Here is a 26,698-nt window from a genome sequence, read left to right on the forward strand (position 1 = left end):
TTTCTGAGATGCTGTCCAACATGGGGCCCGATCCCCGAGCGAAAGCAAGCGCTGAATCAGGATCTTCGAAGACGTGAGACTTTTCCTGAAACGAAATCTTGAATTTTGCAGGGTAAAGTGCACCATATCGCACATTGGGTACACCTCGGAGCAAACGTCAAACATCGCCATATGCCGCTCTTTTTTGGGCTATCTCCGGAGGAAAATCTGGGAAGAGAAACACCCACCATCCGCGATACGTGAGCTGACCTTTTTGGCTGGCTTTACGGAGCAGGTAGTTCCTCACATCCCTACAGTGAATCCGTATAACGAATGCTCTAGGCCTCTCTCCGTCTCTGGGTTTCAGGGCGAGGGTGCGATGTGCTCGGTCTATTAGCGGTTTGTCAGGAAGATAAAGTGATGTGGCTGAGGACCCTCTGTATTCTCCTGTATTCCCACCAGTCGAATATTCTGTTGGCGACTCCGGCTTTCGAGGTCAGTGCCCTTCTCTCTCAAAGCCGCATTATTTATTGTTATTTCCTGACAGAGTCTCATTCTGCATGTCTAACTTGACTCCCAGTGCTGCAATTGCTGCCATTATCCGTTATACATTTCAGCACCAGTACTCTTAGCATTAGCTGCAGCATCGTCTGAAGTCGAACCCGGGTTCTCATTAGCATGTCCTCGGCGCTGGGCCCTAGCTTCGCGTCTTGACATTTTCCTGTCAGTTTAGCCACTGATTAGGTGCGAAATTAATGTAGCAGGTGGTGTTAAAGATTCTGAGTAAAATAAATTTAAGGGGTGCAATTCAAAAGTAATGAAAAATTAAAAGCGTTTGCAGAGCTACAGACTTTGCGACCTCACATTATGGTGTTCGACCGAAATTTCCAGCGGCACATTTTAAATACATAAAAGGATGCCCAGGTTTCTTACCTTCCTCTCCCAACTCCCTGGTTGCAAAGCCACACTTGCCCCTCCCACCACACCCAAACACACACACACACACACACACACACACACACACCAACTTCCCTGCCCCACACACACACCAGCTGGCCCCCACCCCACAAACCCCCCCACACATCCTAACATGCACCCCCCAGCTGGCCAAAAATCCCTCAACCCACAGTCACAAACACTTGCACTCCCTGACCCACACCCCCACACCACACCACACCCTGCCCCACCGCCCCACTCCCAGAATACCACCCTGCAAAATACAAAACCCACAGCCCCTCCAGAACGAGTAGCCATCCTGAACTCTTATCATTTTCTTTGTATTTTCTCCTGCCCTTTCCAGCCTTAGCCCACCTGGAAACAACATCAGTCCATCTCTCCTCCCCCTTCTGTCCACTGTCCATGGTAGAGAGCGGCACCAGTCGTAGTCCCCGAAGCACTTCTTCCTCCTCGAGTCGGCGACTGCACTTGTCAAAGAAACACGTGCAGTCAGCATAGGATGAAAGAGTAATATCCATAAAGTCAGAAGTTGAGAAATCCTGAAGGCAGAAGATTTTGACCAGGGCAATGCTGCAGAAGTCCGGGAGGATCCTAACCCACTATCCAGTCCCATTCGAAATGGGGCTGTTCTCAAGGCACCATGGATGGTCCCTTATGAAGTCGGCTGCCCTCTAGTAGTGCCATGGACATTACATTGACCATGACGCTGTTCCTCTCCACAGGATCACCAAGCGCAATGTGAAAGTGAGCCAAAATCTTACTAAAGGCACGAGATATGGCCCTCCGACTCCACTAACCGTGCTTGAAAGGCCACGAACAGAACCAGAGTTTTCAGTGGAGCGCAGGGCACACCTCTGCCACCCTTTTCTTTCTCCCTATATATGGTAGTATGTGCGACATGCTTGCAGCTCCCGCCCCAGACGAAGGTGAAGATCAGGCACTCTAGGAGCCTACCTGTCACGAAAAGGGATGGGGAACATGAAGGTGAGGTGGTTGAGGCCCGCTAGGAGGTCCACCTTCACGGCTAGCACCCGTCCCATAAGTGAGAAGTCTCTCCTGCTCCACAGCTCATCCTTTGGTCTGTACCTGTAGCCCTTCCTCCAGAACACTACTCCCAAGATCTTAAGGCCATCTCAGCACAGGGAGAAACCCCCCGGCTCGTCCGTCCATCCTGTCCAAGCACCTGCTCACAGAACCGAGGACTTGCTCCGGTTGATGCGGGCCCCGGTGGCATCGGAGAACGCCTCAAAGATTCTGCTGGCCACCCAGAAGTCCTCGTGTGTACTGAGAAAGAGCATCATGTCATCTGCATACACTGACACTTCACGCTCAAGTGCTTCCTTCCCAGAACGTGGAGACCCACGACAGTGTGCTCCCTCTTTAGTCGCTAAGCCAAGGGCTCCAAGTATAGTGTGTACAAGAGGAGTGACAGGAGATGCCCCTGTCTGACCCCACCCCTCTGCTCAACCAGTCCGGAGTAATGTCCATTTATACAAACGTGGCTAACTGCCCCCCTTGTACAGCAGACGCACTGCTGCGAGAAAGGCTGGACCAAAGCCCAACCTCTCCAACACGACAAACAAGAAGGCTTGATTGACCTGATGAAAGGCTTTCTTCTGGTCCAGGTTCAGGAGATCCACGAGAGGTACACGATCACCTGATATTCGTCGAGAGCAAAAAGTGGAGACGCCTTGCAGCAGATCCAGATCTTGAGAGCAGGTGCACTTGTTGAAAAAGACCGTACAGTCCGAATACGAGGCAAAGATCACATTCATGAAGCCAAAAGAAGGAAAATCTTGGCAGCAGAAAATCTTAGCTGGAGCCAAGCCGCAGTAGTCCTGTAGAACATGCAATACCAGCCAGTCCCAGCCAAACCATTCTTTCACCTGCAGTTCAACACGCACAGTATGACAGAGCCGCACCACATGGGCATGTATTTAAAGTATGTGGTTAAAAGTTCATGTTTAAAAATCTATGTAGGTTTAAAAAATGCAATGCATAAAACACAATGTAGTATAAAAGGCAATAAAAACTTTAAACATGAACATAAAATTCAATAAAATGAGTAATATCAATGGCAACACAACAACTTTAATTAAAATCTTGTCTCTGATTGTCAACTGTCTCCAAAACCCTGATCTCTGCCTAACTTCCCCTAGGATGTGAGTCCAGTTATCCATGCACGACCTTCTTTGTCAAATTTTTTATTTCTAAAATCTTTATCTTTTTCTTTAAAATCAAGATCCAGGTCAGTCCGTATGTCCCCTCAAGGTCCAAAGAGCTGGGCCTCGGACTTGCTCCTATTGAGCTTAGCACCCGAGGCACTTCTGTACCAGTCAGTTACGTCCAGTGTTTAAGTTCAAGTTTAAGACATCTACCATTGTTTTCTCATGCACACACTTCATCGTAGAGGTCTTCACAAAAAACACTCTCTTGTAAAATTTCTTCCGTTGTTGTTTCCTTCCTCCCTTCTTTTGTTACTTTAGCAGTCCCACCTCCCTTTGATAAAATTTTCTTAAAAAAGTAGTGTGCATTTTTCTTCTTCTTTTACTTTCTGTTCTTTTTTTCTTAATATTGTTCCTTTACTTTTTATTTCATTAAAGATAGACATTTCTCTTTTTATCTCCTTAATTTTTTCACTGAAATCAATACCCTTGTTGAAAAGATTAAAATACCTTTTATAGCCTTTTTTGCAGCCCCATCATGCACCTCCTCTCTCTTCTTTTTTTCTTTTCCCATCTTTTTAAAAAAAAAATTGTTAGGTCTTTCACCTTCTCCCACCACAGTGCTCGTGAGTCGCAACATTCCTGGAGGGTCTGCCAGAGACTGTACCGCTACTTGTAGCTGGGGGTCTCTTCCCATCCTGAGCAACTGTAACTAAAGATGAAGCCCTTTTCTCCTGCCCCATGACTATTGCCTTTTCCTGAACCAACAGGGAGGAGGTAGCCTCGGGCTCCGGCTTTGGCTCTCCCTGGATATTTGCTCCATCCTCTGTTTCATGACCAATCCCTGAGGTTGGCTGGAGATTCAAATCTGAACCCCTGCCCACCCAAGGCTGGCTGGAGATTCAGATCTAAACCCCTGCCCACCCGCCCCATGCACTCCCCAAAAACACAACAAAGGATGTACCTTGCCCACCCTCCAACACACAACACAGGTACCCACATCACCCACCCCACCCACCTTGGCCACCCGCACCTTAAAAGAAACCCCCTTCCCCCCACCACTGACTTTCTTTTGAGCAAGGCCACCAAGGTGCCCCCACCACCATCATTCCTGAGAAGCCCCCTACCTCCCATGCCTACCATCACAATTCCCTCCCCACCCTCCTGCCCTGGTCACTTCATTGTATTTACTCTTGAAGGCGAGGTAGATGTGCCTCAGGAATGACCCTTGGATTGGGGGTCCTGAAACACTTGCACCTTGTGCCCCACAGGATGCATTTTGCCACCGACACCATGCCCCGCAGCTTTTGACTTTACAGAACTAGGTCTCTGTGCAGCTTGGTTTTGAGCCTCGTCCACTGCAATCACTCTGTCACTTGCCTCCAGAAGTGAGCCACGGCAGGGCAGGACCATAAGGCGTGGTCAACCATTTCCTCTCTGCCACAGCCTAATGGGCACGAGGGGGTATGGCTTTGTCCATGCAGGTGGAGGCGTTCCCAGACCACAAGGTGGTCTAGGGCAGCCAACCAGTGGAGGTCCTTGCTGGCCCCGTCCAACCCAGTCTATGTTGAGGACGTGGGAGGGATCGTTTGTGACCTCCTCATCTCCACTGTTTAGGCTGCATTCTGCTGTGAAACTAAATGACATTTTTGCAAAAATATAATATCAATATGATAACAATGCAAACTCAAGAAAACCATGGTCCTTTTCCACTGCTGCTTAATTCCCCTAACATTTAAAGACACTGAAAAGCAGCACATTTTAAATGAATAAAAGGATACCCAGGCCTCTTACCTTTCTCTCCCAACTCCCTGAGCCATCCTGCCTCTCCCCCCACCCACACGCAAATATACACACATGCAAATATACACACACACACACACACTCAGTTCCCTGTCCCACACCCCCCACCACACACAGTCCAGCTGGCCCCCACCCTGCACCCCCCCATACACCCTGACATGTACCCACCAGCTGTCCCTCAACCCACAGTCACCAAAACACTTGCACTCCCTGACCAACACCCATACCCCACACCCTGCTCCACCCTCTCCCACAAACCACAAAACCCACAGCCCCACCAGAATGAGTGGCCACTCTCAAATCTAATCATTTTCTTTCTCTTTTCTCCTACTCACCCCCCCTTAGCCCACCTGGACACAAGCTCTGTTCATCCTTCCTCCCAATTCTGTCCACTGGATCAGCTGGGCAACCACCACCCGTGGCTGAGGGGCCCCAGGAGATGCCTGAGCAGGGGGCAGGGACAGGCTGGGTGTCAATGGTGAAGTAACAGGAGCAGCCATTGCAGGTGGAGCAGCCGCCATCGTTGGAGACGCACCATCCCGTGCCTGCAGGTCATCCCGGAAAAGGCTGAAGAACGTTCCCTGACGGGAAGGGCACACCCGAGACGGGTGCTCCCTCCTGCCACACGAGCTGCACACCTTGGGGTCCTCGCAGTCCGCAACCCCATGGCCCTCAGCGCTGCAGAAGCGGCACCACTGTCCCATTCAAGAGTCCTTAGAATGGCTGAGAGCTCCACACTTCTGGCAGTACAGACGCTCACCCGGGTACTGCGAAAAAGCCCCGGTGCTGTCCAATGTCGACCCGCAACTGCACCAAGAACCACCGCTTTCCATTCCATATGCAATACCTGCCCCGCAGCTTCTCCCCAGCCGATACCAAGGAGCAGTAGTGTCCCAGAAAGGCTCTGATGACCTTGTTCGCCATAAACAGGTTGTAGAAATGTATGGTGACAAGAACCTCATCCATGGCCAAGAACGGCACCAGGCAGAGTCCCCTAAGTACCACTTCCTCCTTGAGCCGGTGACTGCACTTGTTGAGAAAGGACGTGCAGTCAGCGTAGGATGAAAGGGTTACGACCATAAAGCCAGAAGTCGAGAAATTCTGAAGGTAGAAGATCTTGGCCAGGGCGATGCTGCAGAAGTCCCGACGGATGTTTAGCACCACCCAGTGCCATCCTTGTGTCTAAGCCGCACCACACGGGCCGGCTGGGTGTCACTGCTGGCTGAGGGTAGGAGATATTGAGAGCTTCAGAATCATCCCCATTTTTTCTCTCTGGCTGATTGGCATGGACTCACTTTGATGAAGACCTCTCTATGGGCTGGTGTCAAATCAGGGAGAAGCTTTTGCCTAAAGTGTAAAGGGAAGAAAATATCAAAGCTTGATATCCAAATAAAAAAAAAAGAAAAGAAAGAAAAGAAAAACAGCAGAAAAACGGTGAATAAAAAAGAACAACCCCAAGTCGAACGTCTCCAGATGTACAATGGGTCTGAGCAATTTTTGCTGTGTCTTATTCACAACACACTGTCACACGATGAGAGCCACACGCATGATAAGAACCACACAGTCACATGAGGAGAACCACACCCCACTTTAACGTGGTCCAACAGAAAGACTTTGTCTTTTTCGTCTCTTGCATCATTCTTGGAGGTACTGCAATACCAGCTTGATACGTGGAGCGGACAGAGCAAGCTCCTCTTCCAGCTCCCTGTTCTAAAAATCAATTTAATATGTAATCCTCCCAGATAGCATAATTATTCTGGCCCACATCCCCCATTTTCATCCGGCCCACTTGCTAGATGTGGGCCACATGCTTACCAGATTAGGGCTGCACATAAGACAAAAGCAAAGCACACATCTGGGCCTAATCCGGGCCAGTAGCTTACCATAAGATGTGCGCCGTATCCGGAGTAGATCCTCACCAGACTCATTTCAAATAGCAAAATTATTCTGTCCCAGATCTGGCCCACATCCTCCCTTCATTTTCATCTGGCCCACTTGCCACATGTATTGACAGCACTTGGGTGGACCGTTCCCGGTTGCCAGATGAGGGCCACATACACACCAGAGAAGAGCCATATGTCATATGTCAAGTGTAAAGAACGTGACCCTATCCGGACTCCAAATGAAGGATTTGTAAGCACTCCACACCGGGTTTGTTTCAGAGTCAATGCTGTTGATTCTCAGCCTTCTTTAAAACTAGTCAAAGACAATTTACCACCAGCTTTCATATTTCACACACTTCAAAATGGCCTACATATTTACAAGTAAAATTAAAACTAAAACGGACCTAAATACATTTCTTCAAAATGTATTCTACAGTAGTGACCACTGTAAATTAGAATAGAGTATTATGTGAGTACTTGAAAATTACAAGAGTATTAAAATGGTGTTCTAAGACAAAACTGACAGATGAAGAACTATTTACTGCTTACTGCTCTACATGTAGAAAATATGTAGCATAATCTTTGGGCTAACCAACAGTTAATTTAGTGCTTAGGAATATTTTAAACCAAGTTCTTAACCCTTCCGGACCGCACACTGGGTCACACTGACATTGCTTTTAAGTCATCTATAGCTATTATTTCACTGCACATTTAGTATGCTTGAATGTAGGTATTCTAAACACCACAAGCAAGCAACAATTTTTCATGCATTTTAAATCCCCGGGCCAACATTCCTTGGCCACACCACCACCCCCCCTTTTCCAGGGGACCTATATACTTATATATTTTTTTTCTTTCACTTCACTATTAATATCACAACTCATCGTTTATTAATGATCATACAGATATAAGGTGATGTGGCACCACAACCACCCAACACCCCTCCAAACACCACCCCGCCACCCTCGCGCCCATCCCCTGATTTGAGTGAAACAATGAACAGAAATAACAAAAGAAGTATATAATAATAATAATAAATGATGATAATAATAATAATAATAATGACAAACTGGACATACAGAATAGACAAATACAAACACTTAACAAAACAATAAACAAGACAGTAATGCCCCTTTTTTATGTAATTATAATGTGGGTAGTTATCAAATCCTATGTAGGTGTTTTAACCTTCCCCTGATGAGTTTAAAGAGAGAAATCAGCTCTCAATATATTGTAAAAATTGTGACCAGGTTTCCTTGAATAATTTTGTGTTATTTTTAGAATTTGCTGTGAGTCTTTCCAAGTTGCAGTGATCCATGAAGAGATTAAGCCAATGCTTTATCGAAATTTTGGTTCTGTCCTTCCAGTTCAGCAGTATAACTTTTTTGGCAATGGTAAGTGATATGAATATGAAGCATTTGAGGTGATTGGGTGCTGAAAGTGAGGAAAGGTCATTAAGTAGCGCTATAATGGGACATAAAGGGATGACAAGGCCCAAAATCTCTGATAGCCTGTCCATGACCTCTGACCAAAACTGCTGGGTCGGGGGACAATTCCAGAAAGCATGATAGTTATTGTCTGTTAAAGCTGGACAATGTTGGCATTTATCACTGTGACTAAATCCCATACGGTGTAGTTTAGAGGCTGTGATATATGTTCTGTGAAGGGTTTTATATTGAATTAGCTGGAGTTTTGAATTGCTGGACATAGAGAAGATTTTTCATGCATAAGGATAAACACTAGTGTAGCTGAATAAATGTGAGTCCCAAGCCTTTTTTCTGCACTGAGCTGTGTTAAGCAACAAACATGCAAAGGATGTTTCTAGCAATTAATATCCTGCAATTTCACCTTTGTTCCAGTCTGGGCAGAGAATCTGACTTTACACAGCATAATGGAATGAAAGAAGAATTCTTGAACTCAGGATATTTAATCTTGATTTTTATCCAAGACCAACAGAGGTGAAGTTGCATCATATATAGCCTATATACTTCTAACTCACAGCCACTTGAAAGCACAAAACTGATGCAAGCCAGACCTACCTCCTCCTTCCTCATCTGCACAGTCCAGTTATAAAAAACACTGGAATGATTAGTGCAGAACAGCATTTGGGTTATTTAACATTCAAACAAGATCCTTCCTCCTTCTCTGTCGTACCAAATTAACACATACTTGGAATTTAGAACAAAACAAGATCCCCAAAGTAACAAAAATGGAATGGGAAAACATTTTTTTACTGCAGGTAAATTCCAGTAACACAAAGTCACACAACACATCGCCTCTGCTGCCGCAACTTCCTTCCTCCCTTTCTGTCCATTGCTAAATATAGCCATCTCTTTATGTAGAACTCAGTTTCTTGATTTGTTGTCAGTCTGGTGAGCAGCCTATAAAAATAATAAATAAATAAAATAGAGATTTTACGTTTTAGTAAAGCAAATCAAGACATCGAAGCATCAGTTGCAAAACTCAAATTTGATTTTAATTTTTTTGAGCTTAAAATAAATATTAAAATTCAATACTGTAATACTTTTAATTTGACATTTCCTATACTAGGGGTGGGAATCTCTAGGCACCTCACGATTCGATTACGATTCAGAGGGCTGCGAGGCGATTATAAAACGATTATCAATCTTTTTTTCTATGTATATATTCTATATTTGAACTAAGGGGCTACCAGACGTGTGTCTAAAACAACAGTTCAGTGAACCCTACTGTGCATGGGGCTCCGAAGCAGGCGGATGGCCACTGCACATCATCCATGAAAAACATTATGGACAGATCAGGACAATGCATGTTCAGAAAGGGTAAACTTTGGGATCTGGGCAGATGTAAATAAACTGAATAAAAATGTCAGTCACACAAATACGATTAGCTAGTACTGAGTGAGCTCACAGAAGCAGTGAAATTCATATTAACTTAGACCGAAATGTGTGGGGAGGGGAGAGGGAATCTAATAGTTATATTTTAGAGCTTGAAGCAAATACAGAACTTGGATTTTGTTGTTACAACAGAAAACAAACCAAAAATCAACACAGGGAAAAAAAATAGTGAACAGTCTAAAAAGTCACAGAAATAAAACAAAGCTACTTTCTAAAATGCTTCCAGCAACATTACACATACTACCTGTAACTGTAACTGACAGTTAAATATGAAAAAAAAAACAAAACAAATACAATTACAGCAGATTAAGAGTATTAAAGCAAAAAAAAATAATATTTAATATACAGATTCTATGATGAGATGGGAGGTTTGATTAAGGACTACAGAAAAGTGCATATAAATGACAACGTACACAACAGAGACACATAGACCCACACTATATGCTGCAAAAGGAAGGCATTTCTGTTTAAGAAATAATATTCTCCCCTCAGAATATAGTATTACTGAACAGTATACTGAATAGATGTGACTATATAACAGATTTTCTGACACAATAACTAATAAGTTTACCTCATCTTCAAAGCTGCCTTAATTAGCTAGCCAGCCAAAGTTAACATGACAACTGGCTGAATGGCCGCTTGGTTCAGCGTTTGTTTTGCTTTATTAGCATGCTTGTTCTGCTTTATTATCCACGTCGGGTCTCAAGGCTCGCTGGTCTGGGTTGGGTCTCAGAGCTAGCTGATCCTGGGTTTAGACGTTTTGTTATCGGTGGTGGTGGCAGATGTTCTTTTTGATAGGGATGTCATCACTATTTGTGTCAAGCAGTCTTCTGTTGAGTCTTGTAAGGGGAATATATACAAAACACATTTTAAATTATATGCATTACAATATAAGAAAAGAAAAGAACTTTTAAAGATTAACTACACCCCACTATTTTCAGCTAACTGAACCCCTGGCTCAACTTTGAAAATGCTCAAAAATAGGCGGGGCACGCTGGGAGGGGCACTGCAGTCATCTGTGGGTTTGGAGGTGGGACTGCGAGGGATACTGGGTGGGCTGGGCTGCTGTGTTTTTAGAGCTAGCGTACATTAGCTACCAGAAAATACGGAGAGTGAAAGAATCAAACGGCACTTTTGCAACTGAGAGGTCTTGCTAGGTTGATGGTTTTTCTCTACTACCATCCCCATTTTTGACGAGGGAAGGTGTTTCTGATCAGGCAGTGCATCTTGAGCCTTAACAGTATCACCCACTGACTCAAGCCGCCAAAGAGTTAACGTAGTGCCAGAAAATGATTGGTTTGCTGCAGTGGCCCTAAATCCTTATGTTCTGCAAGTGTGACACACTGTAGGTGTGTGTGTGTGTGTGTGTGTGTGTGTGTGTGTGTGTGTGTGTGTGTGTGTGTATTGTTTTAAGCAGGTCAGGAAAAAACTCTCAAATGCAACTGGGAGCTTGAACACAAAGCCACTGTTTCACTGTTTCCTTCTTTATATATCCTGTCACACAGGTATGGAAATAAAATAAGTACACATAAGCACTATACGATAAGTTAATAAGGATCTATGATAGGAAGAGTTTGTTTGATGGTGAAAAGTACATGCCATCCAAATACTATGAAATGGCGGACGCTCGTTGCCTGGTTGTTCTTTTACCAAGTTGAAAAATGTTTCAGCTTATAAAAATTTATGATGGTTCCATGTGCTTGTGGAGAGAATAAGTGGATAAAGTGGTAATACTTAAGGGACTGTAAACTTAAAGAGGATTAAAAGCTATAATCTCTAGTAACTTTCGTCTGGTTGCCCTTATAAACAAGCTGTAGGCACCACAAGCTTTAGCCTGTCGGCTCTTATAAATAGGCTGTAGGCTCCACTAGCTTTAACCTCCGCTAGCTTTAACTTCTGCCAGTTTTATCCTGTAGGCTCTTATAAACAATCTGTAGGCTCTGCTAGCATTAACCACCGCTAGCTTTAGCCCGTTTGCCCTTATGGACAAACTATAGTCTCCACTAGCTTTAACCTCCACTAGTTTTAGACTGTTAATCCTTATATACAAGTTGGAGCCCCGCTATCTTTATCCTCTGATAGCTTTAGCCTGTTAGCTCATATGAACAAACCACAGTCTCTGCTAGCTTTAATCTCCGCTAGCTTTAGCCTGTTAGCTCGTATGAACAAACCACAGTCTCTCCTAGCTTTAACCTCCGCTAGCTTTAGCCCGTTTGCCCTTATGGACAAACTATAGTCTACACTAGCTTTAACCCCTGCTAGTTTTAGCCTGTTAGCTCGTATGAACAAACTATAGTCTCTGCTAGCTTTAACCTCTGCTAGCTCTAACCTGTTGGCTCTTATAAATAAGCCATAGCCTCTGCTGCCGTCAGCCTGTTGGCTCTTGTAGACGAGCTTTAAGCCTCCGCTAGCATTTAGCCATTCAGCCCTGTTCAGTAAGCCTCAGCAAGTCATTGTTAGAATTTACTGACTGCCTTGAAGCTGTAAACTGGTTTACGCTAGCAGATTGCCTTCATTGATGTAATGCTTATCTGGTTATGGAAAAAGAAGCAATTTTAGTAATTTTGATGGTGTTTACTTTTGGTTTTACATTTAAATCTGTTTGGGTTCAGTGTTCAGTCCAATGAATGTAGTGCAGTCACCGCAGAAAAGAGATAATGCAATGGGAATAGTATTGTGAGCAGAATGCTGAACAGAGCTTAAGGAATGAGCCAAGAGTATTTATGTTAAGTATTGAGAAAGCTTTAAGTCTATTTTATGTGTCAATGCTTTTGTATATTAGAGTAATCGCTAATGTGGTAAGAGTTCACACGTATGTATAAATATATATCTGTATAGATATGCTGATTATAATGTGTCATATTTTTGGCTATTTACATGGATATTAGATATGTCTAACTGCACTTCTATGTGAAGAACTAGAATGAGCTTCTAAACAGATGTCTCTGTATACTTTTACTTGAAGAGCTAAGCTGTGAAATTGCACAAAGGACAAATGAAAGACCAAAGCCTTAGTTAAAGACTGTATTCAATAAAAAGAAAAAAATGCAATTGGGAGCTTGAACACAAAGCCACTGTTTCACTGTCTCCTTCTTTATGTATCCCGTCACACAGGAACATAACTGTTGCCCTGCCGCACACACCCTAGGGGGTGTAACACAAGCTGTTCATGGCACTTACCGGTGTTACATCCGATTCAGTTCCCACTGAAATTAATGTTTCCCTTCATAAATCTAACCCTCGGGCACACACTGAATAGAAATCAACAGCATACAACATTGTAACTGTGGAAAGTGGGGAAAAAAGTTTGAGAGAGGCTGTGCAGATGAAAGCTTGACACAGTTGGCCATTTATCGTTAACTCTTCCTGAAGCGTTTTGCTTGCCATAGTTCCAGTGTTGCTTGCCGTCCACACCAGGAGCTTTATGGAGACTTGCAAGAATCCTCACTTAATCGGTTCAACATCAGTTTATTCGGTTTATTCAAAACTAAGCTCAGATTAATTGAGCCATTTAGAGTTGGTACAGACAGCTGGCATATCGCAGCCTTGTGAGGTGGTGCTGGGGATATTTAGCTCAGCGCGTGAGTGTGGTTATCTCCTTGCTCTACACTCCTAAGCTTACATATTTATGAGTGCGGGATGAGTACTTTTATAGCTACTTTCAAAGCGCGTTTGTCAGAATGTTTGTGAATCTCCACCTGACACACCAAACAAGCCCAACTGACAATGTGAACAAGACACTGCATTTAATCATGTGCCAGAAAGAAACAAATATACAAAAAGATCATCAAAGTGTGTAACCAACAATCAAAGTTACACAACTAAACATGATATCCAACAAAAATTTAGACTAAGTAAAGGCAAAGTCAATAATTCCAGGTTTTTCCTAAGAAAAATCAACAAAAATAACCGAATACAAACCAAACTATTTATTTTTATTTCTGAAATAAAACTGCTCCAATTTAAACATTTCAGCAAGATCTTTACAGACATGACATTCAGAGTCCTTTGTTAAACTTCAGCAACACTTCAGCCTTAAAATCTTTATCAGTGACCCTGGCTCTGCGGAGTACTATTAGTAATAGTCTATTACAAAAATGTTTTTTCCACTTTTGCTAAGGCAGGGGTCAGCAACACAGGGCTCTTTTACTGCCCTGTTATGGCTCCACAGCAGAACTAGATTTTTAGGTAAAATAACAATCAGCTCTGCTGAATGGTCTTAAAATGCTGGAGTTAACATATAACTGCTAGCAGGGCCGTGACTAGGATCAGAATTTTGGGAGGTCCATTTTGCAGAAATGTTACTCAAATCTGATTGTGAATAAAATAACTACCAAATATGAGTATTACAACAACAGTAAGTTTCTCCTTTTGTTTTTATTCAATCACTGCTCCTTTTTTTTACCCATCTATAACTGTTATGCACCTTTTTCTTTCATTTCTTCCTTCTTCATTCCTCCGTTCTTCCATAAACTATTATTAATGTTCCATAAACTTATTTGACTTCAATTGCCCTGTTTAAGTTTAATTGATCATTTAACTATTTATTTGTATGTTTATTTTGAGCTAAAATAATACATTAAATCAGGCAATAGTTTCAATTTGATTTTGTTTCATTTACCTCTCTCTCTATTTTTGCTTGTCTCTTTTGCATCTCTGTACTCGCTGATTATTGTAAAAGCATGCATTAAACATATGTTAAAAAGGCTGTATGTACCAAAGCCCAGCTAAAGGGAAAGGCGGCTACTCATACAGTTAATGAGTCAAAATATAGTCTAATATACCTACTGATTTCTTAATGTTTGATACATGATACCTTCAATATGCTGGTGAACAGTGAACTTTCTTGTAGTATGTTATGAGTAGATAACACAATCTAATCTCTAATATAGCCTACTATGGAGCCTGTAGCCTAAACTGAGCAGCTACTGGAGCTAGACTAAAGCATGCTGATTTGGCTAGCAACATTACGAGCAGTCCAAGCAAAGAAATGAAATACAGCGTTTTCATTTTACATTCTTAATGTGTTAATTGTGCTCATAAACTCTCATCTAGCTACATTTTTGCCATTGCGATGTTATGTGTTAGCTTATAGCCTCTTTGCTGCATACCTGAACATCTCAAGAAGTCAAAGTTACTCTGGTTCTCTGGGCTGTGTAGCGTCTTGTACAGAAACAAACAGTGAAGGCAGTTCAGTCTATGGCCGAGCCACAGCTGTACTGAGGTCAGCTGAGAACCTTTCCCTGCTTGCTGTGTAGTTTCATCGCTTTTTGAATAAAACCCTGAGATCCTTCTGAGGAGCTCAGAGTCCTAACGCTAATTACGAATGGCACAGGCACTGATTACTGAAGTAATTGCGGACAGCAACAATTAATAAGTGGTGATTGGAGGGTTGAGAAAATAACGCAGAGCTTGGCAGATTTTGATTGGCCATAATTCAGTGACAGCGCTCACAGAGAACAAATCAAATTTCATATAAAAAATGAGGCATAATATTCTTCCCCCAGGTTTAAGATGAACATCAATAATTTGGAGATGAATAGACTTATTTGCATTTACAATCACTCCAGCTCGTTTCCGGATAAGTTTAATCTGCAACGAGAAACTGTCAAACACTAAGTCGTGAAGTCAGCTTCTCGTTCGAATTCTCCCGTTCCACCTTAAATGGCGCAGCAGTACATTCTGGCGCCTCATGTACCATTTAAGGTGAAACGGGACAATTCGAGCAAGAAGCTGATAAATGAGATTCTGACTTCAGACTCAGAAAAAGTTGAACGTTCAGAGACATTTTACATTTGAAAGTTTCCTGACTGATGTGCGAGAGAAGCGGCGACAGCTGACATAAAGCTTAAAGCAGAGCAAAGTAAGTCTGTGTTTTTGTTTATATTATGTTTTTTTAGCCTATACTACCACATCAGCACACACTGAGACTTATTTATGGCCAAGATGATAAAACGGATATAAAATGCTTCAGTTGCGACCCCTGAGCTAAGCCTGTAAAGGGTGATCAGCGTGTGGAGGCAGCGCGTAACCGTTTGCCCGAACTGTCCGCGGCTCAGTCAGGATTGCACAGTCTCTACTGGCCCAGTTACTGACCACGCTCTGTGGTTCAGATTTTGCGTGGATTGCCTGAAGCTTGTAGCAAAATTGTCGAAAATTATCGCTATAGCTACACGAAAATTTGTAGGCGCTACAGCTATTAGCTACAAATATTTGTAGCTAACTACAAAAAGTAGCACACTACTTAGCTACTCCCCCATCCCTGTCAGCAACAACAAACAGTAATAGATACAATTTGAGCATACTTACATGCACGGCTAGGAACAGCCTGTCAGCACTCATTCTATCAGCACAGAGACAATGAATGAATACTACAGTATTTTAAAAAGATATTAAAAAAAAAACCAAAAAAAAAAACCCAAGAAAATAAACTTGTGTCCTTATCTGTTACCACACTTGATATTTTAGACTAAGAACTAGGATGAACCTATATAACAAAAGTCAAATGACAACAAAACTAAACTTTATAGGTCAACTGCCATTTAAACATGCACGTAGGCTACACACCGCCAACACTCTTAGCCTATACTGCGTATCTTCATTTTATTGACCCTGCAAATCAAAAAGCACAGCAGAGTACAAGAGAGATCTGACACAAAACAAATTCCTGAATCTGTTGAATCAATAGGATAGTCAACAGCCTTTGTAGCATGCCTATATTCTTTGCAATGTATTCCACTCCCTCAAGGACAATAATATTCTGAACCAGGACAAGTTTGCAATTCATTTTAATGCAGCAATCCCCCTCTGATGTGTTAATGATGAACCCATCCATTACAAGCTCTTTAAAAAGGTCTGAGGGTCAGGGCCACCTGAATGCTGCATTTTCAGCATTCTAGGAGAGTGCAAAGTGACACGAACATTTGTGGAACAATCAAGTTCTGAAAGTCTTCATATGACTTGGGGTAATGGGTATTTAGGCTTCCAGACCATTTATTTTTCAATTGTCTGAGGTAATTTTCAAAAGGGATCCCTGATACAAGATCCAAATGGCAATGAATCTTTACATCATCGCAGAGGTATGTCAGCTCATGTATATTATAAACCAAAAATTCACAGCCATAAAGCTTCCCAAAATGAACAACAAATGACACTAGCAAAGTTTCTGCAAGGCTGTTCAACAACAAACAATATGAAGGACTTGCCAAGATATAGAGTTTTGATAAATCTCAGTGGGTAACACATCTTTCAGAACTATTGGACCTGTGTAGAGTAAAAACTGGTGCAAATCTGTTGCCTTCCACCTTAACCGCTCAGCAACTGCCCTAGGTTTTCTGGCAAATTCTGTTGGTATGTAAGGCCTCAGAGCAATCAATTTGTCTGAGATGCAAGACACCTGTTGAGATGAAATGCCACAGCGAAAGGGGCCACTACCGCCCATCCAAAAATCCAGCAGATGGCGCATCACAACTAAGCAAACTAAATGCATGTAGTCATGTGGAAAACCACTGACCATTTTAACAGTAGTTTCAGAAAGAGAAGAGTATAGCACATGGTCTTCATCCTCTAAGTTTGCGAAAGGCACATCTGCTCTTTGTCTTGTATTCACTTTGGGGAATGCCTTGCGATTGCTGATATGTTTTTCCACTGAAAACAAATCCACTACTCATAGTTTTCAATTTACTGACCAGATCCTTCAGGTACTCTGACAATGACTGAGGCTTTGAATTTCCACAAAACAGGGCTATCAACACAGGCTCCTTAAGCATCCCTAAAATTGGCCAGCATTGCACAGCAGAACTTTTAAAAATCGGAAGACCATCAATGTTCAGATGTTACTTTAAACTGTGCCAATTTGGGATAACTGATGACAATTTTTGAACATTGTTGAACATTTTTAACACACCAAAGTAATAAAATGATCCACCAGCCAAACAAACATTTTATGATGTTTGCATTTAAACAATGACTTTACATCTTTGGCAAGGATGGGTAGTGAGCTTGTAGTATAGACAGCAGAGCAGACAATGCAAAAAAGGAAATACTAAAGCATGGTGCCCACTCTCTCAAACAGCCTGCTAAATTATCTTTGGGAGAATCTTCCACATAGTCATCAAAGCTATCACTGGATGATGTACCTTCCTCATCACTCTCTGACACACACAACACAGTTTGATGGCGTCATTTTCAGAGGACACAGAGCAAAAATCTCTGACACTTCTGTTCACATCTTCATTTAAAGATTCTAGCAAATCATTGACCCTTTTCTTGGCCTTTTTCCTTAAATTGCTGTGTTGTATTCCACCTATCCCTCTCCGTTACACACTTAACTGTTTTGATTTTTTATTTATTTATTTATTTTTTTAAATCTGCTCTTCTAGATACTTTTGGGAATGTTAAAGTACTAATTGTCATGGGGATTAAACTCATACACTACAAGTGAATTTGATTTCTTTCCATACATCTAATGGTGATAGTGCAGTAGCACTTATGCCATAAATATTCCTTCAGTCAATCATGCAAGATGGAAATACATCAATACATCATATTAAGTTCTCCAGTGGTTATTTTGGTCACTTCTTACATGGTCTCTTAATGGCAAAGAGTTAGCTATGTGGTTTTGACCCAATGTCTTTACTGAAATTAAAGACAGAAATCTGCAGACAGAATATCTACAGAACGTTCTGTAAAGGCTGGCTCCAGGGCTGCAGCGCTCCCGGCCACCAGAGGGAGACGACGCACACGTCCCAGGTCCAATCAAGCCCAATGTCCTACACCTGGGCACAGGGCTTTATAACTGCAGAGAAGAAGACACACATTGCTGTGTCTTTGTCTCATTGTGAGCCAACAGAAACGGCCGGTAATTTTGGTAACAGGGCTGAGAGTTTCACACTCCCCCTCACTTTTCGAGTTTTCTCCAGCCTCCTTTCAAGATTTCCTTCTCTGCTCCCAAAAAAAAAAAAAAAAACTTCTTTCCGTTCTGTTTCTGTTGGGAAAGTCATTTGTCTTTTTTTCAATTGCCTTATTGCCTTATTTTCTCTTGACTTCTGAGAAAGCCAAATTTCCCCTGGCGTCCTTTGTTCTTTTTCCAGCCTGACAAAATTTTTTACAACAGCTTTTCCCAACTGTTTTCGGGCAATCCCATATAAGGGCGCTCCGTTCAGCAGTCTTCACCACAGCTGTGGTGGTGTAAGGCCCGGGTTCAATCCCTGGACTCATCAGGTGCTGAAGTTCTTTGCTGTACATCAGCTTGGCACTTGGGTCCTATGTCCCCAAAACCTGTGGTGGCTCACCTGGTAGGCCTTGGAATATAGCCTGACAGACAGCCTGGGTTCACATCCTCAGTCTGGTGAGCCATCCACCATTACATGTCCAGGACAAAAACCAATTTTATCACATAAATCAGCTTTCTTAACCAAAACTACTGAAAGATGAATTAAGTTTAGCCTGAAATGCTGTGGGAATTCATTTCAGTGACAACCGGGTAGAGCAAAAAGGTGTGTGTAGCTTGGCAATCAATCATTTTGTAATTTCTTTGAAGGAAAACGAGTCAGCAGTGAGAGAAATTGATCATGTTGTGTCATGTTCTGTCTTACTAAAACTACTTTATATAGATAAGTTGCTGACATAATTCTGCAACAGCTGAAGACTAACTTAAAAGGAGGAAACAAGGAATCATCACATTCTCTCCTTTGGTAAGCTGTACTCACCCTAGACCATAATAACAATAACAACAATAATGTTGAATCATATCCATCTTAATATTAAGACAAAGTACCTCATTACATATACTTCTGTTTCTCTATCTCTAATATCACAAATATGAAACCGTTAGTTATGTTTCAGTTTTCACCTTCTCCAGTTAATTTAATAAAATAACGGACCCAAACAGCTAACATGCTCTGGCTAAAAGCTACATGTCTAACAAACAGATATAAATAAGCATACATCAGGGGTGTCCAAAGTCTGGTCCTAGGGCCACACATGGCCTGGGGACAGATTTTAATTGGCCCGTGGCTTCGGTTTTTGAGTGTGTTCTAAGTGCACTGCGGTTCTTCCTTTCATAGTGGCAGTTGTACTCTACACTGTACTTTTAATGTGCTGCACTGCAGTAACAAAGTTCATTTACTGACCACATTCAGTCCAGACTGCAGCCAAATATCTCAAACTCAACACTGAACCAGAGATTTTGGCGAGATGGAAATTTGAACACTTTTTCATTGAGAGCCGCAAAAGACTGTAGCTAGTGAATTCTAAATCAATAGAGCATGGATGTTACACTAAACATTCAGGAGAGGAGAACAATTTTGAATCATCTGTCAATATTTCAGGCCACAGTTACTTTTGAAAAGGTCCAAGCTGCCCCTCTTTGAAAAAAAGTTTGGTCACTTATGGCACATCAGTTAATTAAAGCTCAAAAGCTGCTAAATGTGCCCAGTATTAGACTGTATAGTTAACCTTAGATAGGACATTTCCCATCTAATCTAATTTTGGCTCATTTCAAATATCACAAAGGTTAGCACAAGCACTCCATTAACCCTTACACTTGACGTTACAGTTAACTGTTTGCTCATTTATAAGACCCCTACATGAAAATCTCATCAACTGGCAGTAACGCTAACTAGCTAAAGTTTTACCCTTCATCAGGTTAATATTATGGTTTTCAAATCCATTTGCTTTAAACAATATTCATGTTCGCAATTTGTTTGATGTACGGATCATTTAAACCCTATATTTATTTGAAAATAGTACTAAGACAACATATCAAAGGCTAAAACTGAATTTGTATTTTTGTTTGTGTGTGTGTGTGTGTGTGTGAGTTTAAATATATGCCCATTTTGAATTTAATGCCAGCCACATGTTCCAAAACAGGACAGGGACATGCTTACCACTGTATGGGTAACAGGTCTGATCTGCAGGCAAGCCAGTTTAACACCCTAACATTTTTACTATAGATTTTATTACGGATTTTCTCCCCTGCAGTGACCGAGGCACAGTAGCGGCACAGTAGTGGCCGAGAAACGCCCAGATGACCTCGTCCTCCACAAAGGGGTTGTAGAGGTACACGGTCACCATAACCTCGTTGAGAGCGAAAAGCAGAGCAAACCGGACACCTTGCACCTTGCAAAATCTTAGAGGCAGAAAATTTTAGCAAGAGCCAAGCCGCAGTAGTCCCGTAGAACACGCGATACAAGCCAGTCCCATCTGAACCGTTCCTTCACCTCACATCCAGCATCTTTGGTTAGTTCAACATACACAGTGTGATGTAGCCACACCACGTGGGCTGGAGTGGACACACTTTCCATCATCAATGTAGCATATTAACAGATTATTATTATTATTATTATTATTATTATTATTATTATTATTATTATTTATTTATTTATTTATTTATTTATTTATTTTTTATTTTTTTTTCTTTCAAGAAATATTTTGTCACCATTTAAATAAAAATTACATGAACTCACATGAACATAAAAACTCAACATGAATAAAAAAAATACACTCTTTGTGCATCATCAGTTCCCACATCTTACGTTTTGAACATTTTCGTTGTGAAAAACATTTTAAAAGACTTATACATGATGTAAAACTGTTTAAAACGTTCTCTATGATGCAATATGAGTATTTTCTTTCGAAAATGTTTTATCTGAATGGTGACAATTACATTAGTTCACATGAAAGTAAAACTCACAACACTCTTTTACATCCTTATCAGTTTTCATATTTTACATTTTCATCATTTCATTGTAAAAACACAATGTTTTAAAAATGTAGATTTTAAAACCTACGCAGTGGATAAAACACCATAGTTAATTAAAAATCAATAAATGCATTAAAATACATATAAAATGCAATAAAAGGGTCTCCATTGTACAGGAACGGGGTGAGCCTCTATCAAGCTGGCTCTGCCCTGATCCCTAGAAGTCGCCAGGCTGCTGTTGTCTTTTCCAACGGAGATCCTCTCTCCATGCCTACTGCTCCTCCCTTGGTGTTGTCGCATTCTCCTTGGGGGGCATCTACGGGATTCAGGGACCATGGTGGTCTGGATCCCCCTACGGGTGGCCCCGGCCCCCTCCTCCGAATGACGATGCTCGGTGCCCCCTGCAGAGAGGATATTACCAGCTGATGGATGGCATGCAGTGGCACCGTCATGTGCTTCCCCACCAGCAGATTGCGGTCAGTCCACAAGGTGGTCTGCACGCTGTTTAGGGTGAGCCAGAGCGCAGTAAACTCTTCTGCTGGTAACCTTTCGATGCCCTGGCCATCAGATATTAATCTGATAAGAACAGTTTTTTTTTTTTCTCTCTATGGTCAAAAGCGAGGCCGTCCTTAAGGCACCACGGATGGTCCCATACAAAATTGGCTGCCTTCTGGTAGTGCCGTGGACGATCCATTCCACGGGATCACAGAGCGTGAAAGTGAGCCAAAATCTTGTGAAAAGACTCAAAATATGGCCCTCCGACCCCTTCACCAACCATGTGTGGGAGGCCACGAACAGAGCCAGTGCTTTCAGTGGAGTGAAGGGCACACCTGTGCCACCCTTCTCCTTCTCCCTGTACCTGGTAGTGCATGCGACATGCTCGCACCTCCCTCCCCAGACGAAGGTGAAGATCAGATGCTCTAGGTCCCTGCCTGTGATGAAAGCAACGGGGAACATGAAGGCCAGGTGGTTGAGGCCTGCTAGGAGGTCCACTTTCACAGCTAGCACACAGCCTGTAAGCGAGTGGTCTTTCCTGCTCCACAATTCGACCTTGGCCTGTAGCTTTCCGAGGGCTGCGTCCCAGTTCTTCTGGGTGCAGTCCTCCCTCCAGAAAACTTAGACCATCTTGGCACAGGAAGAAACCTCCCGGCACATCCGTCCTTCCTGCCCAAGCTCCTGCGTGCAGGACTAAGGACTTGCTCCGCTTGATTGGCATTAGAGAACGCTTCCAGGACTCTGCCAGCCACCCAGAAGTCCTCATTTGTGCTGAGAAGAAGCATCATGTCATCTGCATAGACTGATACTTTTGCGCTCAAGCCTTTCCCTCCCAGGACGTGGAGACCTGTGAAAGTGGGCTCCCTCCTTAGTCGCTCTGCCAGAGGCTCCAGGAACAGGAGGGGCAACAGAGGACACCCCTGTCTGACCCCGCCCCTCTGCCCCACCAGCCTGGAGTGATGCCCATTTATACAAGCGCAGTTGACTGCTCCCTTGTATGGCGCTCTCGACTTCCTGCAGTGTGAGGTCACCTTCCAATACAGCTTTGTCATTCTCAGACAGCCGACCTGCTACCGCATTCAAAAACTGAGATGCGTAAAAACTCACAAAACAACCTTTTTTTTGTTGTTTTTACACATTTAGTTTTCATATTATACATCTTTTATATTGTAAAAACAGATTTAAAAGACTTATGTCGAATCATCCAGAAAGTTTTTACATCATGTATGTGTTTAAACGTCAATATTCATGTGTAAACCTCTGTGTAGATTTTAAAACCATGCAATGGATAAAACACCAGCGCTAATTAAAAAGGCAATAAAAGGGTCTCCACTGTCCAGGACCGGGGTGAGCGTTTATCAAGCTGGCTCTGCCCTGATCCCCAGAAGTTGCCAGGCTGCTGTTGTCTTTTCCAGCAGAGATCCTCTCTCCATGCCTGCTGCTCCACCCTTGGTGTTGTCACATTCTCTTTGGGGGGGGCATCTACGGGAGCCAGGGACCGTGGTGGTCTGGACCCCCCTGCATGTGGCCCCGGCCCCCTCCTCAGAATGGTGACATTCAGTGCCACCTGCAGCTAGGATGTTACCAGCTGATACAGGCATACAGTGGCACCGTCACGTGCTTTCCCACCAGCAGGTTACGGGCGGTCCACAAGGCGGCCTTCACGCTGTTTAGGGTGAGCCAGAGCGCAGTGTATTCTTCTGCTGGTAACTTTTCGGTGACCTGACCCACCCCGTTCACCACTAACTGGTAAACCAGCGGGTGGACTGCCCCTGCCGGCAGGCTCGGGCATTGCAGGGAGCCGATCATGCCCCACAGGTCCCTCACCACGCTGCACTCCCAGAGCGCATGCCGCACGGTCTCGGGTTCGCCACACCAAGGCCGCGGGCAGATCGAGTTTGTCCCCATGCCCCAGAGTGCATCACGGCCCTGACCAGGAGAATCTCATGGGCAGCCAGCCAGGACAGGTCTTTGTGCTTGTTCTGGAGAGTAGGGTGGGCTGTGTTCCTCCAAACTCGCCTGGCCTCACTTAGTGTGAGGCCGGGAACGGGGCTCACTTCTTCCCATTCCTGTACAAGAGAGACCATAGATTTCGCATGGGTTAAAATGGTGACAGTCTCTTTTTCTAAAACATACTTTAAGAACTTCTTAATAAAACTGCATTCTAGAGGCAGGGTAAAAGCAACCAGTGTTCTAAGATCTGGAGTTAAAATACATAGACTTTGCAGGTAAGACCCCATCCAGATCTTCGCCATGGCTTCCGTCTTGTTGTCTCTGGATGGGGTCGTTGCGTACTGCACGTGCAGGGCGGTGAACTTGCTGCCTAAAAACAGGTGGGGTCTGGGAGCCCCTTCCCTCCATTCTCCGGCCTCTTCTTCCTCTCATTGTAGTCGCTCCCATTTGGACCCCCACGGGAAATAAAATACTGCCCTCTCTAGATCTAAAAGAAAGAACTGTGGTGGACTAAAAACAGAACAAAGGAGTAAAAGCAAGGGTAAAACAGCTTTTATTATCAGAATCTCACCCTTCATTGTCATCTGTCTCAGTCCCCAAAACCCCAGTCATTGCTTCACTTTCCCTATCGTGTCAGTCCAGTTGCCCCGTCCACCACTCTCTTCGTCAAATTTAATACCTAAAATCTTTGTCTTTCTCTTTAAAATCCAAATCCAGGTTCGTCTGTAGGTCCCCCATGGCCCAAAGAGCTGGGCCTCAGATTTGCTCCTATTGAGCTTAGTGCCTGAGGCCCTTCCATACCAGTCATTCAAGTCCAGTGCTCTTTGGGCCGATTAAACGTCCAAACATAAAAGAGTGACGTCGTCCATGTAGAGAGAACAGGTCGCCGTCAGTCCACCTGGCAAGTCTAGTTCTTTGATCCATTTATCCTTTCTCAAGATCTGCACCAGTGGCTCGATGCAAGCAACGAACAGGAGTGGAGATAAAGAACACCCCTGATGGACGCCAGAGCGGATATTTATCGCTTTTGTATGGTGCCCATTTACCATAATTCTGCTGCTGATGATGCAGCAAACCCACCCATTCTAAAAACTCCCTGGGAAGCCCATCTTTTGCAGTACCTGAAACAGGAACTGGTGCGAGACCCGATCAAAAGCTTTCTCAAAATCTAAATTTAGTACTAAAAGCCGAATATTTCTGTCTCTCGCAAAACAGATGACGTCTTGGATCAGCACTAGGCTGTCCGTGATCTTCATTCCAGGAACGGTGCAGGTTTGATCCGGGTGGATCACGTCCTCTAAAACTGTCGACATTCGTCGTGATAAAACTTTACTGAAAAGTTTACAATCAACGTTTAAAAGAGTAATCGGTCTCCAGTTTCTTATGTCAGGCCTGTCCCCTTTCTTATACAGCAAAGAAACTATCCCTATTCTAAAACTGTCTGGGAGTCTGTCAAGTCTTTCAAATTCTTTAAAAACAGTCAGTATGTCGTTTGATAAAATGTCCCAGAAGGTGTCATAAAATTCCACGGGGAGGCCATCCTCTCCCGGGGATTTGCCCTTTTTAAAACCTTTAAGACACTTTTGAATTTCTAAGACTGTAAAATCATCTGTTAAAACATCATGACTGTTTACTTTTTTATCTATAAAATTCAAGACTTCATCCATTGCTCCTTTATGCACATTCTTTTCCCCATATAAATTCCTATAAAATTCTTCTACTATGTTTAAAATTTCTTTGTTATTGTTTCCATCCCTGTCTTTTTCTTTTAACTTTTTCCTACCCCTTGTTAAAATTTTCTTCAAAAACTATCTTGTGCATTTTTCTCCCTCTTAAACTTCTTGTTCTTTGCTTCTTAAAATAATTCCTTTGCTTATTATTTCTGATAAAACTGACATTTCTCTATAAACCTGTTTGATTCCTTCATTAAAATCCAGACCTTGGTTTAAAAGGTTAAAGTATCTCTGTAGTCTTTTTTGCAGCCCCCCCATGCACCTCCTCTCTCTATTCTTTTTATCTTGCCCAACTTTCTTAAAAAAGTCTTTTGTCCGTCTTTTCACCATCTCCCACCACTGTGCCCGTGAATCGTAGCAGTCCTGAAGGGTCTGCCAGAAGCTGTACTGCTCCCTGTAGCTTTTAACAATCTCTTCATCTTGCAACAGGGAGCAGTTCAGCTTCCACAGCCCTTCTCCTACCGTCACACCAGTGGGGAAGATAGGGTGCAGGACAGCATAGTGTGGTCAGAAAAAAACAGGGGGGTCAGTGTAGCATCAGTTGGCTGGGCAGTCTCTTGTAAAAATATAGTCGTCGGCTCGGGTGCCATCACCACTGAACCAAGTGAAGCCCTCCTCCCCTGGATGCACTTTTCTGAAAGCGTCGACTAGTTTAAAATCCCTAACTAAACTCTGTAATAAAACTGATGACTTGTCTACTTTAAAATCCTCCCCTACATTTTTCCTGTCATTTCTAGATAAAACACAATTAAAATCTCCCCCCACCACTAGGGGAGCCCTCCCTAGCATGTGGGGCTGCAAATTCTCTAGAAGTTCATACCTGTCGTTTTTGTCGTTAAAACCATACACGTTAAGAATGTTAAAATCTTTGCCTAAAAATGTCAGATTCGCTAAAAGAGCCCGCCCTTCCCTCACCACCGTGCTGCCCTTCACCAAGATGTCAGGGTTTTTTATTAAAATGGCAACACCGTCTGCTCTGTTGTAGTGCGATCCGCTCCAGAGAGAAGGACCGGCAGCCCACCGCTGCTCCCATTCTCTGTATGTTTTTAGAAACGGCAATGCACACTCCTGACTTCATGCCCTTTAAAAAGGACAAGACGCTCTCTGCTCTGGTAGGTGCTCTCACACTTCTAACATTAACGGTTGAGAT

At 43.1% G+C, this 26,698-nt stretch overlaps 1 pseudogene; it reads right to left on the reverse strand.

Moving 5' to 3' along the window:
* Positions 1 to 6,529: 6,529 nt before the first annotated feature.
* LOC118802163 lies at positions 6,530 to 6,650 on the reverse strand (annotated as a pseudogene).
* Positions 6,651 to 26,698: the final 20,048 nt, after the last annotated feature.

The sequence above is a fragment of the Colossoma macropomum genome, unplaced genomic scaffold (genome assembly GCF_904425465.1).
Source record: "Colossoma macropomum unplaced genomic scaffold, Colossoma_macropomum, whole genome shotgun sequence".
Lineage (NCBI taxonomy): Eukaryota > Metazoa > Chordata > Actinopteri > Characiformes > Serrasalmidae > Colossoma > Colossoma macropomum.